Source organism: Prenolepis imparis, unplaced genomic scaffold (genome assembly GCF_030444845.1).
Source record: "Prenolepis imparis isolate NDT839.2.m4 unplaced genomic scaffold, iyPreImpa1.0 SCAF_12, whole genome shotgun sequence".
NCBI lineage: Eukaryota > Metazoa > Arthropoda > Insecta > Hymenoptera > Formicidae > Prenolepis > Prenolepis imparis.
The window spans coordinates 1791709-1807887 of record NW_028141170.1 but is presented as its reverse complement, the minus strand read 5'-3'; the positions used below and the strand labels follow the sequence as shown (position 1 = coordinate 1807887).

Genomic DNA, 16179 nt, shown 5'->3' with positions numbered 1-16179 from the left:
AATTGCATTAAATTATTATAGCGTGCATTCAATAATCTCGAAGATGAGATATTTATACTTGTGTGTATGTACATGTGTGTGTATATATATATATATATATATATATATATATATAAATATATATACACAATATAGGTATATAAGTACAGATACCTCTTAAGAGTGTGAAAGTACACGTGTAAAGCGAATTGATTGAATTATGTCCTCGCACGACTGATCACTTCGGCACATTCACATCTATTTGAAATGAGCCTACGATTGTATGTACATACATACATACGGTTATATGCAGATGTATATATCACGCGGTAATTGTAGTATATTTGCCTAATTTCCGCATCGCCGATCTAGCATGCAATTACGGTTTCCCGCATTCCCGATCGTTTCAATTTGCGACCATGCTTTGTGCCGTTTGTCTCGCCAGCCGACTATAATTGTCTTTATAGTTTTGAAAGAAAAGAGCTTACACAGATATAAAAATGACTCTTCTTATTAATATCACATCGATATCAATACTTTAAGAAATGAGAAAAAATTGTCAAATACTTATCTAATCTTAATCCTATATCTTTGCAATGTGTTTAATACTTATTTTTAGAATAATTTTTTAGGACATTTCATCTGGTACAACATATTTTACGAGTTAAACATTTTTTCTTTACACTTGTAAAGAAAATAAAAATATATTCTCAAACTAAATTTCTCGATACAAAATTATACGTAGATAGCTCTCAAGGAAAAGTGTACATTTATTTTCACCATAAGAATAAAATTTAATATACGCGATAAGAAGTCCTAATATATAAATATTTTTTGACGTTTGAAATAAATTGGATTTACGAAGATCAATCGCGGATATCGTCTTATTTATGGATCTCGCGTTTGGACTCTCAGTTAGACTATCAGTTCAAGACACCATGGGGTGTCCAAATAAATTCTCAGCTATAAATCGCTCCATGCTGTCATTGTTAGGGTGTCATTTAAAGTCGAGAACTAATTTGCTTCGGCTATTTCTTGCCGGGCGGCTGTCGGTCAATTTATTTTTAAGCAATTCCCCCCTGCAGATGTGTCGTCGGACGCAAGAAAGTTTCGCGGACCGGTGTTTTTCACATGGACTCGAATACTCTCTTTGCTTGTCGGTCTTGGCACGTGTCGTCGTCTAGGAACGAGATGGCTGGCCATCTCTTGATAACGTTGCGTAAGAGCGGTATTTGCGCGCGAACAGAAACGAACGCAATTCTCGTACTTTGCACGAAACATCATGCGCGATATTTGCAAACCAGAATAATCTCGCAGCAATCGAGTGTCTTCTTGCACCAGGTACGCATTTAGCGCGTGTCCGGATTATGACATTAATACATTAATTTGCTGAGAAGTCTATTAAATATCACTAATTAAACAATGATACATTACATCATTATTTTATTATTAATATAATTTTTTTATACTTGTAAAGATATAATATATATTTTTTATTTTATATATACACTTGTTATATATTTATGTAAGAGATTTCTGATATTTTTCATATAGCGCAGAGAGAGAACGAAATATAAATATTAGAGTCATCAATCGGCGCCAACCGACGCGTTGCGACTTGTATAATACAGTTTCGGTTAACGTAGCCGAAATTTGCTCTCAATTTCGGCCGAAACCGAAATCAACCGAAACCGTAATTTCGGTCGGACTCTAATAAATATGTTTCGGTAATTCTCTCGGGATTATTTTGATTTCCGATTTCCTTTGTCTTCGAATGATTCTAATGGTATACGTGTTATGCTTGTTTCATGCAAAATATGCCGTTCTGCTTTCTTTCCCCTTATTTCGAGACATCAGTACGAGACGGAAGAAAAAACATAATATTTCTCTACTTTGCATGAAAAATTTATTCAGACAAGTTTTTGCGGCAAATTCTCTCGAGTAATTTCTTAGAGTTTTCAGTACCTTCAAGTTGTTTTATTCAATCTTTCTCAAACTGTGGTGCGTCGTCAAAAATGGTACTATGCCCTTTCGAGGACACCCTTTTTCGCTCCTAAAACGTTTTTCATGTGATGTTATTGAACGACGATTTATATATACATATTGTATATATGTGTGTGTGCTTAGAATTTATATGTTTAGGAAACTTATATGATTTTTCTTTGTTATAGTAATTTTTTTATAGGCTTTTAAATGCATTTTTAAATTTATTTTTTGCGTCTTGGTTCTACTTTTAGGATATTAAAATAGTCGGTCTATAAGTTTGTCTTATTCCGCAATAATATTTAACTAAAAGTAAAGTCACATAGCATAACGAAAGTCAATTATTGTATACGCGGTAACAGAATTTTCTTCCAGAATGAAATTCATTTCTTTAAAGAGAGAATGAAATTTACACCAGAAAGAATCTGTTAACTTAATTACGTAAATGCTGTATGGGACAGTTCTTTGCTAATTAATTTCCTTCCAATATTTTCAGTCAGAGAAATATTCTCGGCAAAAGTGCATTAAATGATCGCTTTTAAATTAGTTTTCTTCGGACAAGCAAAGGATGAAACTATGAGAAAAGCCAAATATCGCGACAATGCGTTCGCGGCGATGCTTTCTCGAATGAATTCTGAGGGTAATTTATGAGAAGTGTGTTTTAGCACGAAATGCATCCGACCGTAATTTGTGGTTCGCAAGCGACGCATTTTTTTCGGTACGTCGCATTAACTTGTGGCTTTATTACGACTATTGCATATCTTTCTCTTTCCCTCCAGTCAATCTCTACATTTCTGGTTGGCAATCGCTTTTTTAGACGAGAAGACATGTTGACCGAACACAAAGGCGAAGATCGTGCGACTATTTTTTATTTTTCTCTTTTTTATCTTAAAAATAAAATTCTTCGCATTTCTATACTGAAAATGTATAAAATAATTATTGAATTATGCAAGATTTATTTATATAAAAAAAGTTTTCAGTATTTTAATATTGTCAATTTATTCATGTAAATCATCTTCAATTAGAATTAGAATGCAGACATTAATATAATTTTATTCTTAAATTTTTTTTTCTATTTTTATATTTATGACACATAAAAGAAACAATTTATATTTATATTTATTAATTAATAAATAAAAAAAAGATTACGGTTTAAAAGATTAATAAAAATAAAAACTACTCTCGCAGTTATCCAAAATATTTAAGCGTCTATATTTGCTCGTGCTTTTGTTAACGAAAAACAACGATTTCACCAGAGACCAAGCGGATTGTTTTCTCAGGCAAAGTTTTGCTCCTATCCGTCGAACGTCGATAAATCTTTTTTCGCGAGTTTATTCCGAGGCATTGTGTATATGTATATGCGTGACATTGTCGTAGGTGTTGCGCGAACACGGTATATGTATAATTATCCCTCGTAGTTCGACTAGTTACGTATAGGATCGAAAAATAGTATTTATATCGATGTGCGAGAAAGACGGAAAAAGAGAGAGAAAGAGAAGGGAAGCAAGATAGTCTATTAATATATATAGAATATTCGAAAATCACAGTATGATGGTACGTGTATTAATGACACTTACCAGAAATCGAGTTAAAAAAAATGAATGTTGTCTCACTGTTGAACTATTAATAGTTTTCGAGCTATAAGCCATTCGAATACTAATTCTCGAGTAAGCTTTTTTCGTCTTTGGCATTGGAATCTGGATTTTTCAAATAATATTACATCAATAAATATATTTTAACACTTATTCGCATTACGGAGAAGCAAGAAAAGGTATTTTAATTTTGCAACTAGCTTCTACCTTGAATTATCCTAGTCTTAATTTAGAATTGAAATATATTCTTCGAAAGAATTTCTCCGCAGAAACTATCGTAATTATTTGTAAAATTAAATTAAATTAAATTAGAAGGTTTAGCCAATTGAACAATTTAATTATATGGCTCGACTGTATAGTTACGCTATTTCGACGGTGAATGTGAGTGTTAAATGAAAAGATATTGGAGATTCATTGAAGGTTGGCTGGCACGTAACATTCGTCGTTGAAACTTTTATTTACCAAGTGGGTCGCACCGATGTTACGTTTAGTTTCATTGCCCCCGCGAAGTGGAACGGTCAGGAAATGAGATGGGATTAGTGTCAGTTGTAGAGGTAATAATGGCAAAGTGTGAACATAGCAGCTGGTACTGATGCCGATTCCACTGCGGACATTGCGGAAGAAAGCTCGAATCTTGTTCTTCGTGTATTTGCATAATTACGTAATTTCATTCATTCTGAAGTTACACCGAAACGGCATCAATCTTGCCGTCGAGACGATTGTGATTTTTCCGAAAATAGAATCTTGTTTCTCGAAAATATGCAATAATAATGCAAAAGTAACACACACACACACATAAATTAAAATACTATTATTATTAGAATAAAATAATAAACTGCAAAAAAAAAATTATAGTAGTTAACAAAACGTTTGATTATATTTTTTCTTTAATTTTAAATGGACTCTAATTAAATAGATTTTATTTGATTAATTTACATTGAAAGTTATTTTGATAAAAAATATTTTTTCCTACAAAAAGAAATATAACACGTAAATAACAGAGAATTAATACATATCTACGCAGACATACTTAAACCATTTGCATGGCTGAGTCATTAATTTTTGATTAATCGCATGAGAAGCAACCGAGCCAGACTAATTATACTCAATATAATCTGCTGATCTGCAATATATTTCTGAGACTGCTTTAATTTCCCTTCTTTTATTCTCGTTATACTTTATTTAGCTTCTAACTGTCTTAAAACAGCTATTTCAAGGTATTTTACTTCAAATGTCATTTTTCCACAATTCTACTTACAATTAATCCTACGTAACGTCAATTAATACGAATCGTAAAAAGTTTGATTTTATATCTAAATTTATATTTCATGTGTTTCTAACAAAAACTTTTATAATATAATATGATATATAATATTACTTTATTTTTATATTATTTATATTATACAATACTGTTTTAATATATATTATTTTCTTTTTAAAAAATTAGTTTCTCTAAGAAAGGTAAATAATTATATGGTTGCTATCTTTATTTTCATTATTTTTATCACTTTCCATTATTTTGGCGTTTAATCAGCTGACGAATGATGGATAAGCGTTCTTTTGTTGTCAAAGTACATTTTTTCGCAAGTTTAGCGATGCGTGAATCATCGTTTGTTATAACTACAGCCAGACACCTCGATCGCGGCCACATAAACAGCAGAATTATTTTCGGTCCTACACTCGTCGCATTTTATGCTCGTCGCGCCTCGTCATTCTTACGTACGACCTATTTCGGTGACGGATGGATGACTATTCTTCAAAAGAATATACGCATCATTACCTTTCTGGGTATACTTTTTTGGATACACGTTTCTAAAGAATTCGCCTTTTTGCTTGAAAATAATAGTCTTCTCTTAAAATTGTTATTTGAAGTATCGCTTTTACTTTATCATTCGAAATAATTTCGAGAGAAATTGCATAAGGAAATTGCTTAAAAGAAATAATCTTCGATGAGAGAGAATGTGTTAGATAAAACGAAGAGATTTATTTTTACACGTTCTCTCATCTCATTAAAGTGTCCCCACGAACATCTAATGTTTACTTTAATAAGTATTGAACGCTTTCACGCTCGAACGAATATGTCAACATAGCCTCGCAAATATTTCTGTAGAAATTTGCGCTAGATGATGCGCTTTAAATCGATCATCACAGCTTTTATATGAGCCATTTGGCGGAGCTGACGAATCGATTGCAGGAAAATTTCAGGCCACGATAATTTCATTGAGAGACGCTGTATTTCATTAATATGTACGTTCTGATCACCCTATTCATGTTGACATCAATTAAATGAATTTATTAGAAACTTTGTGCACACCGCCACGTTTGTTTGATAAAATCTATTTTTGGAATGTTCAGTTTTATAGTTTTTAAAATTTTGGATACAAATACATTTGGATATATATTTTATAAATTACAAATATTATTTGTTGCTACATATGTAAATTTTTCGATATTATATATATAATAATTTATTTTATTTCTTAATATTTTTTTGTATAAAAATTAATATGGAGAAAGGAAATCTATTTTTACTTTCTCCAAAGAAAATTATCGCAAATTTTATTCGTCTCAATAAAAATCGTTTAGTTTTGTATAAAATATTTTCTGTAGTTGGAGGGAAAGTGTGTAAATATATTTGAAGATATCATCTTTAATAAAAGATATAGTTATATTGGAATCTCTCTTGGAATGTGTAAAACAATTTTTCGCGAGAAACTGTACATTTATCGAATGGAAAATACTCAAGATATAATGCACAGAAAAATATATGATACGTACTTTAGAAATATTATTACTGCTCTGGAATAGGAAATTCCTGTTAGACGAAAAGACTACTTTGTATGGGTAAGATGTACGTTTACTCTTTGAGATCGATGTTTCCAGCTGTTGAACTACAATATTGGCCCAAGTATTGAAAGAATTTGCTCAACCGTAATGTGACGATATGATAGTTTAATATTATTATTTACGAGAGAGCAACATTTTGATATATGTATGTTTTGCATTAATTTCTGTTTTTTTTTCTCTTAACTTTCAATTAAATTTAAATGCATCAAAACTGCAGAGATATTTTGATATCTTTGAATATCTTTGATAATGACATTTTCAATAATATTTTCGTTGATATTACACAAAATGTAAGAATTAAACGTTTCTTTTAGCGTTAAATACAACACTAAGTTTCAAAGAGCTATTTCCAAGATTATTAAACACAATTTTTTTTTGAAGAAGTATTAGAGAAAGTTATATCTCTATTCGATATTAATCTAATAATTATTATTAATTGAGTTTTTAATTAATATAAATATTCAGCAATTTATATAAATTTCAATAAAAAAGCAACAGAATCGTGATATTCATTTAGAGAAAGCTACGCAAATAGATGCGAAAAGACAATTCGTTCTAGCCGTTAAACGGAAAGAGTCGACTCGGTAAAATCAGCTGTTGCTTTCGTTATTGCCAACCCTCTAAAAATACGAATAGCTTCTCTCTGCTGCGAATCTTATCCCTTCTGCCGCAGAGCTCTGAGTCAACTATAGGAACTCCTAGGTTAATTTTAACCACCGAATACAGTGTGTTCGCTGAATACTGCCCGACAATCTCAACAACTCTACGAGACTGCGCGGCCTTGATGACTTTGCGAAACGCGAAGATGGACTTTCTCTCGCAAATTTGCATCACCCTTTCCCTGAAGAAAATTTAAGTTTAGTCGTAGAGTTTGAATTAAATAAACTGCGAGCTTAGAAATTTACATTATTCTTCTTTACGTTACAATTAACTAACAAAAGTTTCGACTAAAATTTTAACTGCAATGATATTAAAGAGCGCTTCTGAACAGTGAAAACATTACTAGAATAATGTTCATTTAGAATATATTGTAATCAAACTTAAGTTTTCTTTATGAATTTAATTTTCAAATCATGTATAAAAGAAAGAAAATTTATTATAATCTCCATTTATTTAAGTTAGTTCTCAGCTCTTATCGAAAAAAATATAAGACAGAATTCTTCGACAAATCCAAAATCATTTTTCTAGTTTAATACAAAGATTAAATGATGAAAAAAAATGGAATATGCATATTAAATATGGAAAAGAGAAATTAAATTGTAATCTAAATGTTCAAGTTATCCTCCTACCTCTCTCGTGCGTGCGGTTGCCTGGTGTGAGATTAATGAAGGACGAAATTAAGATTTTTTTGTTTTACCAATCTTTCCATCCCGTTAGCTAAGTGAGACATTTGCAAAGTGTTTGCTCGCGATGTAAACTCTTTTTAAGTAGATGGGATTCGCGGTACACGAGGCGCGTGTTTACCGAGTGGAAAATCAAATGTCTCTGACGTTGTAGAGAGACTTTATTTCTTAATAAATCGTAAAATATAATTTATATTCTGAGAGTATATACAAAGTATATGTATATTAGATTCTCGCAATCTTTATAATTAATTTACATGTACGTACACATTCAATTTTTCGTTTTTTATAATTTAAAACCCTGCTATTATTTTCTCTACCCTTTTTCTAACAAATAAAATAAAAGTACAAAGAATATATGTATATTAATTAAATTATATTTATATTAAAAATATAAAACATATATAATGTTTTATTTTAAATATTGCAAAAATTTTTGCATAAAAAGGAATAAATTCGTTTTCTTTATATTAATAAAATAAAAGGGATTTATTATTACGCATCGTACAAAGTTTCCAGGCATTTAATAAGGCATAAAATTTCAAGGGATCACATCTCGACAATGAGAGCGTCGGTTTAGCCTAGCAGATTTTTCCCTATCTTCTATAAGTAAGAGTCACGGTGGATAACTATCACTGCCCCAGCCTACTCCACTCTTAAGAGATAATACGATTATAGCACGAGAGATTACCAGCTATACAAATAACTCTAGAGTAGTCCGTATGACGTCAACTGACAAAATGACTAGCGTTTATTTCACGACGTCATCATACTGAATCAGATTAGCGAATTTGATAGTTTAACGATTGGAGGGTTCTCAACAATAATCTAACACACTTTTTTAACAATTTGTCAAAATTAGTTTAAATAAATTAATTTGAATAATAAATTAATTTAAAAATAAAGATCTTTCTTAAATAAATTAATCAACAAAAAAAGTAATTAGAAAAACATACATAGAAACAAATTAATGAAAATTATGTTAAATTAAATTTGTTTATTTTTTTTTTCAATTTCTTTCTTTTTTATATTTTTAAGAGTAACAGTTAAACATTTTTAAAAGTAAGCTAATTGTTAATTGCTGATTATTGTTTTTATCGAAAATTCTACGAAACAGATATGATGACTTTCGTTCTAAGATAAGCAAAAATCAGTCGGTATTTTTCTGTGTTTGCGTCAGATTTTGCCAACAAATATAACACTTTAACATGTTTGATTATATAGTTCCGGTTTCACAGTATTAGATCTAATTGAAGAATTCTCTTCTCCAATTTCTTCAGCGTTGATTAATTATATTCAATGTTTTCATTTTTAGAACGCTGTAACTTGACTGTTAATAATGACGTCAAGTTGTAACCATTTCTATCCTTCTATCTTTTATCTCTTTATTTCAGATATTAAATTCTGAAAGTTTCATTGTCACATCGGATCGTGTAATAATATATGTATATAATTTATCATGTTTAGTTTTAGAAAATTTTTGTCATCTATTGGAAGATTTATGACATAATTCGTGACAAGAAATACGATGTAAGAATCGACTTTTGAAATCGGTTATTAGTACGGATACTGTTCGGATGATTTGATTTATAATGTGTCCCTATATTCACTGAAACAGCGTTTTCACAGACACAGACTATCACGAGAAAGTATATCTGGCTTGTATAACGCAATCGAGACATCTAACCATGAAAAATGGTCTATTTCTTAATTTAAAAAAGATTTAATTATATCATTTTCGAAAATATATATTTTTGTTAAAATATCGTAGAAATTGAATCTTACTTATTTCTCCATAATCTTAATAATGATTTTAATTTTATATAAAATTTGTTAATTTTAGCGATCAGTTAAAAACGTGCTTTTTATTATGGCTAATCGTTTTAAAAATTATGGGGGGATTGTTTGTTTTAAAATTATTCTATTACTCTATTATTCTATTGCAATTTTCCTCTTTTTGCCTGCTTCTAATGCTTATGCGATGTAGACACATCGAAATGTAATTTGGATAATGGGATTTTTATGACGAATTAAAACTGCGTGCTTCTTTTAATGTGACTATTGAGGCTAATTTGCAAATGCAATTTACAAATAAACAAGAATGCGATTTGTGGTAATGCAAGCTTCTGTTATAAAAAAATGATATATTTTTTATAAATAAAGGTTTTATTTCTTTTGCGAAGCAATATCGATTTTTATCATATTGAAATTTCAGCTACAATATTTATGTATTTATTCACATGATAAATTATATATTTATTTATTTGCTTAATGGTCATGTTGAACAAATTGATTGAAAATTTCATGTAGAATTATATATTTATTTGCGTAATAAGTAAATATTAAAAATTGAACACAAAAATTTTCCCAGATTTCTTTTTAATAAACTATTAAAAAAAAATATTTATTTACAATTCTAAATTAAGCAATGAAATGAGGTTTCTCACCCATTTGAATATTTGAAACTTAATTCAAATTCAATAAAGAAAATTTAGTTCAAATTTTTTTGATTATAAGTCAAGACTTATTAATAATTCGATATTGAAACAAGCGCTATTCTTCCTTTTTTATTCAACATTTTCAATATTTATGATACTTTTGAAACAATTATCGAAGAATGGAAAAGATAAATAAAAAAAGATAACATCATAAGCCTGCGGAAATAAGGATCTTTAAGAGATTCCGTTCGGCTATATCAAGGATTCGTTTTCTTCCAACATCGTGCGAAATCGAGGTTACCAAACTAGATATTTTATGACGACGAAGAATCACCCGAGTGAGAAAAGGATAGGCATATTTACTTCGCTAATCTTCGTCTTCGTGACTTTTCTTCCCTCGCTTTCATTTCTCCTTCATTCTGTCTTTATTTGCCTTATCTCGTTGGAAAGGATACGCGACAGATAAATTTCGCGAAGAAATTGTTAGAGATATACATCGTGGATTTTTTTATGTCCATCAGGAAAATCAAGAACGTTGATGGGAATTTTCTTCGAGAATGTATTGAACGTCGGCGGAATCGTCACGTATAGACGTTTATTAAAACTTCAGTATCGACACAATGATTACGTCAGACATCTTGAATTATGATACTAATTATGAAAATCTCAAATTTCACTATTTATTGTAGTGTATATATTATTGTATAAAAGTAATATTTATTCTTATATTATTCTATAAGTAATTTTTTATATGTTCTAAATGCTATGTATTGATGTATGTTCTTTTTTTTTCGATATAAGGATAACTTTAAGAATATCTATATTTTTTACTTTTTATATAATATATATTTTCTCTAATGACGTATAAAATTCAATAAAATTATTTTTCTTTTGCTTGAAAATATCTACATGATACCATCGTATTTTTTTGTGCTCGCTTTATCTCGATTTTCATACTTGCGTGGGTTCTTTTAAATTCTTTAAATTCTTCTGTTTTTGTACTTGTTTTGGATTTCACAACGGATATTATTTTTTTATAGTGCTCGAAACTGATCCTTTCCTCTAATGTTATAGACGGAATAACGGCCATCCTGGTACAGAGTAGAACTGAGTTTCGAGCTGGTACGGAACTACCGCCCTCACAACTACATTCTCGTAGTTTAGATTTCTCGAGATTTTCACTGGCAGATTGACGGGAGAGTAATTTAAGTTTTCAAAGACTCGTCTGTACATTTTATCGTCCCGCACTTTTGGAACTTAATTAAGTTATGATCGCAATTTATCCGATTTTTAGTCGTATATAGCTCCGTGATTTTACGTTTTGAAAATATATATATTACGTGTAATTTCAAGGCTCCTTTATAAGTCTCAATAATATTTTTTGTTATCAATGAGAAAATTATTTTTTTGATTAATTATTAATTATATTAATTATTTATTATTTTTAAATTTTTTTGATTAATTATTATTTTTTTTATTCAGAGTTCATATGTTTCTCTTTCCCTAAATACATATATTATTCTCGTTAAAATATTTAAAAAAACATTTTGTTTCACATTTAATTTGTGTCATTAAAGTTTCATCAATAAAACTGATAATTAATTTAATTATTATTCTATACTTTTAAGAAAGCCTATTAAGAAAGCCGCGCGTACGAATAATTAAATTCCGAAGAAATTCGAATAAATCAATCCCCGACCGTAGTATTGCGCGAAGAGCGGAATTGCGACCGTTGTTCATTATTCAGAAAAATGCTGAAAATCGAGTAAATAACGATTGCAATAAATTTGCATAATGCGCGATTTCAATATTCGCGTTATTCGCAAACGAGTAAGTGCTTGCAAATGTTGGTGGCAATAATTAAAAATTCAAGATCAATCGGTGATTTTATCTTTTATAAACATACATGCAAATACCATTTTCTTCCAGCCATAAACGACAGAGTCAAAGCTAATAATAGTGTATAAGAATAGCGTTTAATTACAAAATAAAGATTTAGAATCAAGATTGTAAGTATATATATATAACTATATAGAAAAATTTATTTCAGGGTTTCAAAAGTGGATTTTTTAGTAGACTTTTAATACAAGCATATTATGATTTTATAATTATAAACTAAATTTTTGATTACCGTCTCTCGAATTGAAATTTGTTACAGTAAAGTTTACGTGAAGCGATTAAAAAAATTAATCCTTCGTATCATATTTTTCTAATTTCACATTTATAGTCTCATCTAGCTTAGGAATGGAATTTATATTACAGAAATTTATTTCTGCGTTTGTATTTAACGACGCATTTGTGTAGAATCGTAACATCTGTCTGCATTGCCATAAAATGCGAGTGAAAACTATGAAAAGAATACGCTCGAATTACAATCAATAATATTTCTCTATCTTGTGTAATTGGTAGAGGAAAGCAAATTGCATTAAACATGGGATGGAAATATGTAAATATGAGTTGAAAAAATTAGCGCGATCTTGCGTTTGTAAAATGCATATATTAAATGTTTTTTTTTCCTCTTTATATTAGTTTCTCTCTCTTGATAGATATTACTTTATAAAATGCAAATTATTATTAATGAATTAATTAGCATTATACATGTTATTGTTTAAGAAATGTTACTGTATGTTAATTGTATTAATTAGACGATTATTACAGAAAATATTTTATAATTTTCGATGATTATAATTTTTTTTTTAGTTGGGATTGGCTGTTTTAAATTAACATCGAGAAAATAAATAAAAATGCATTTTAAGGTAATAATGTTATAGTAAATTCAGAACTATATATTTGTCATATTTAATGTGTTGTAAACGCGTTTTCTTGAAAAAATAATTTTTTTTTAGAAATATTTCGTTTTTCCTAAATTATTCTATGTATCTAGACTGGTTTGTCTCGTGCTATATAATGGGTGCCGTAAAAAGTACTGAAATGCCAAATTAATGGTCGCAATCTTGGCTGATGCGACAACGAATAATTTATCTTACGGATACGCATTTGTATTTTCAGACTCACCGCTATTTCGACAGTTAATCAAGTGAGAGAGAAAGAGTGCATTTTATCAAAGCCTCTCCGTTATTGTGCATCGGGTTGTCTTATTCTTCGTTTAATCAACAGAAGAGACATCGTTCTACTTATCTCTATCTGCTGCGAAACGTACATGTTCCGCGTCAGACTTATGTATACAATACCGTCGAATACTTCGATAACACAGAAAAGGGCACACGGGATGAGAAAAGGAGCAAAGTTTCGCGCTCGTTCCGCTCAAAGTTATCCCTCTGTTTCGCGAGGAATTTCGTTTGGTAACAATACGAAAATGTACTAGCAAATCTACGATTACATTGGAAGTTTTCATCCATTATTTGTTCATCATGTTTTGTTTATTACATATACCGATTAAATTGTAAATTAATAACATGAAAACTCAAATGTATAAACTTGTTTTTGTCTCTGATATTATTTTCAGCCAATATGATTCGATCGATAAACTATTGTACAGGCAGATGGCAGGTTGGCTTTTGAGTGGCTAGTTATGAGAAACTGTGGCGCAAACTGCATTTCGATGTTATGCGAAAATCAGCCTGTTAACATCTCGACGGTAATTCATAGCGAAGTATTGGAGGGTGAATTGTATAGGCGTGAGAGATAATATAAGTACGGTCTGGTTTACAGTAATGTATTCACGTTGAGATTTATGAATATCGACCATTGCAGTCCAGTGCAATTAAGGATATACAAACGACATCATGGTAATATTCTTAATGAGATTACGATAACGTTACCCGTATGTAATGAACTTATACGATTTAAAAGGACAGAAAAAAAAGAAATAAAGAAATTTTTGTTGTTTCGATCGCCGGAATCATTTTTGTGGAATATTTTCTGATGTATTAAAATCGAAAAAAATTTTTCGACATATTTATAATCAAGAAAATTTTATAGAGCTACGAAAAAATATAGTGTCTTTTACTGTTCTGTAAAACGTTCGTGGAACAAAAGTACGACGAGAATTTTCTTTTAGATGTCTCGTAAAACAGAGAGAAAGGAAGAGAGAAGCGACACTCAAAAACTTATTTTTTTTATGTTGAAACTGATAAATATTTGCAACGTTGTACTATTTTTACCCAATTAAAGATAAACTTCGATATTTAATATTTTTCTGTGGGCATCATTTCCCTCTCCAAAATTTGTGTCTTTAAAATCTGTTATAATATCCACTTCCAAATTTTATAAATGAAAATATTAAGTTTCTTTTATTCTCTATTATTTTAATGCGTATTAATTCCTGAGTATAAATTTTGCTTCTCTCTTTTTCTTTTTCTTCTCATATTAAATCACCGATTTCTCGCGGAAGGTTCGCTTGACGTTCCTTAAATCTCCTTAATCTTTCATTTAATTCCACTTAAAAGCACGATTTTTCACATTTATAAATGAAAAGGATAGCTTAAATAAAAAAAATCTTAAGCGCGTTATTATAATAATTAAAAAATAACGTTTCGTTTTATCAAAGCAGAAAGTATTATTAATGTCATGTACTGCATTGTCATATATGATAATTAGCGTACAATAACATAAAATTACATTAATTTTAACATGGCTTTCTTTCTGTCTCTCTTTTTGTGAAATCAAATTTTCTAAATTTCATAAAATATATAAAGCCACATATATTATATTGTACAGAGAATTTTACAGTTGAAACATCTTATGACGTACGTCGTACGTCCTACATTGAAACATTTTATTTTTTAAAGATATTTAAAAACTTGTATTCTTTCTTCCTCAATTTATAAACATTATGTTTCTCTGCATATTAACGAAATTAATAACGCATATTAGACTTTGAAATTTTGTTACTAAATTCGTACATTTCTCGCAAATGCATAATAGTAAACCTAGTAGTTCGGAACTGAGATACATATATGATTAGTACTTGTTTAAGCAGAGATTCGTAAACTGTTATCTCGTGCGTAAATGTTAAACTGACCGGAAAATGCAATAATTCCAGTTTAATAATGTGAATTTAACCTGACGTAATGTCCGATTTGTCAACAGTAATTTAACCGTTGTTGTCGTTTTATATAGTTTTTATTTGAACAATGATTCGCATTATTTATTAAAAAACTAAGTTGTACTATAGTCATTGTGTATCTTACAAACTTGATTATTTAATTTATAAATTACTTAATATTAGAATGTAGTATTATAATATATAATTTACTTTGAGTCAAGTAATATGAAACTTTATAATTGTATGACGAAATGAAATTGTATATAAGTTATACAGTTTTAATATATCAGTATATATAGTTGTATATAATCTCTTGTGATCTTTTGTGATTTTATTATCGATTTATCGTTAGTATCGACTCTCGTCGCACAAATAAAAACAATCAGGGCGGCACAAATGCCTCTATAAAATCTGTAACCAAACTAGACATTTACATTTCCCCCACAGTCATCTGGCGGTCCTGCTGGCCGCGCGACTTTTTCCACATTCGTTTCATTTGCATACATAGCCATCCGGGAGCTATAATTCATTTCTTTGTTCGAATTTGCACGCGAGGGAGATTCATCTGTCTTTCTGAAAGTATATTTTCCCGTAGGAAAAGTGGATTATAAAAAACAGAGAGTTGTCTGTCTATACAAAAATCCAATACGTCTACTTTATTTCAATATAAAAGCCACGCATTTAAAGATTAAATTTTTTTATTATTTATAAAAGCACATTGCCAAATAATCCGGTTTTAAATTAATATTTTATCCGTCACTCTACCAAATACATTAAAAACATATTTTTTTGTCGAATATTATTATTCACGTTTTTGCGATATATTTTTTTATTTTTTATTTTATATATATATTTTTTTTTATTGTATTATTTTATCTAATTATAGAGAATTTGTTCGTACTTCTAAAAAACGACAATTTTTATAAGTACCACTCTTGAAGTAATAGTGTGTGAAACTATTCTCATTTTATAAATGATAAGACGCTTGA

General features: G+C 29.6%; 2 protein-coding genes across 8 annotated transcripts in view; one reads left to right on the top strand and one right to left on the bottom strand.

Annotated features, from left to right (window-relative positions):
• LOC145943558 (uncharacterized) overlaps window positions 1-16179 on the top strand; it is a 76612-nt gene that overhangs the window by 817 nt on the left and 59616 nt on the right. The gene's annotated exons all lie outside the window — the stretch shown is intronic.
• The window catches only part of Fmrfar (FMRFamide Receptor), a 50866-nt gene that overhangs the window by 17162 nt on the left and 17525 nt on the right, over window positions 1-16179 (bottom strand). The window lies entirely within an intron of this gene.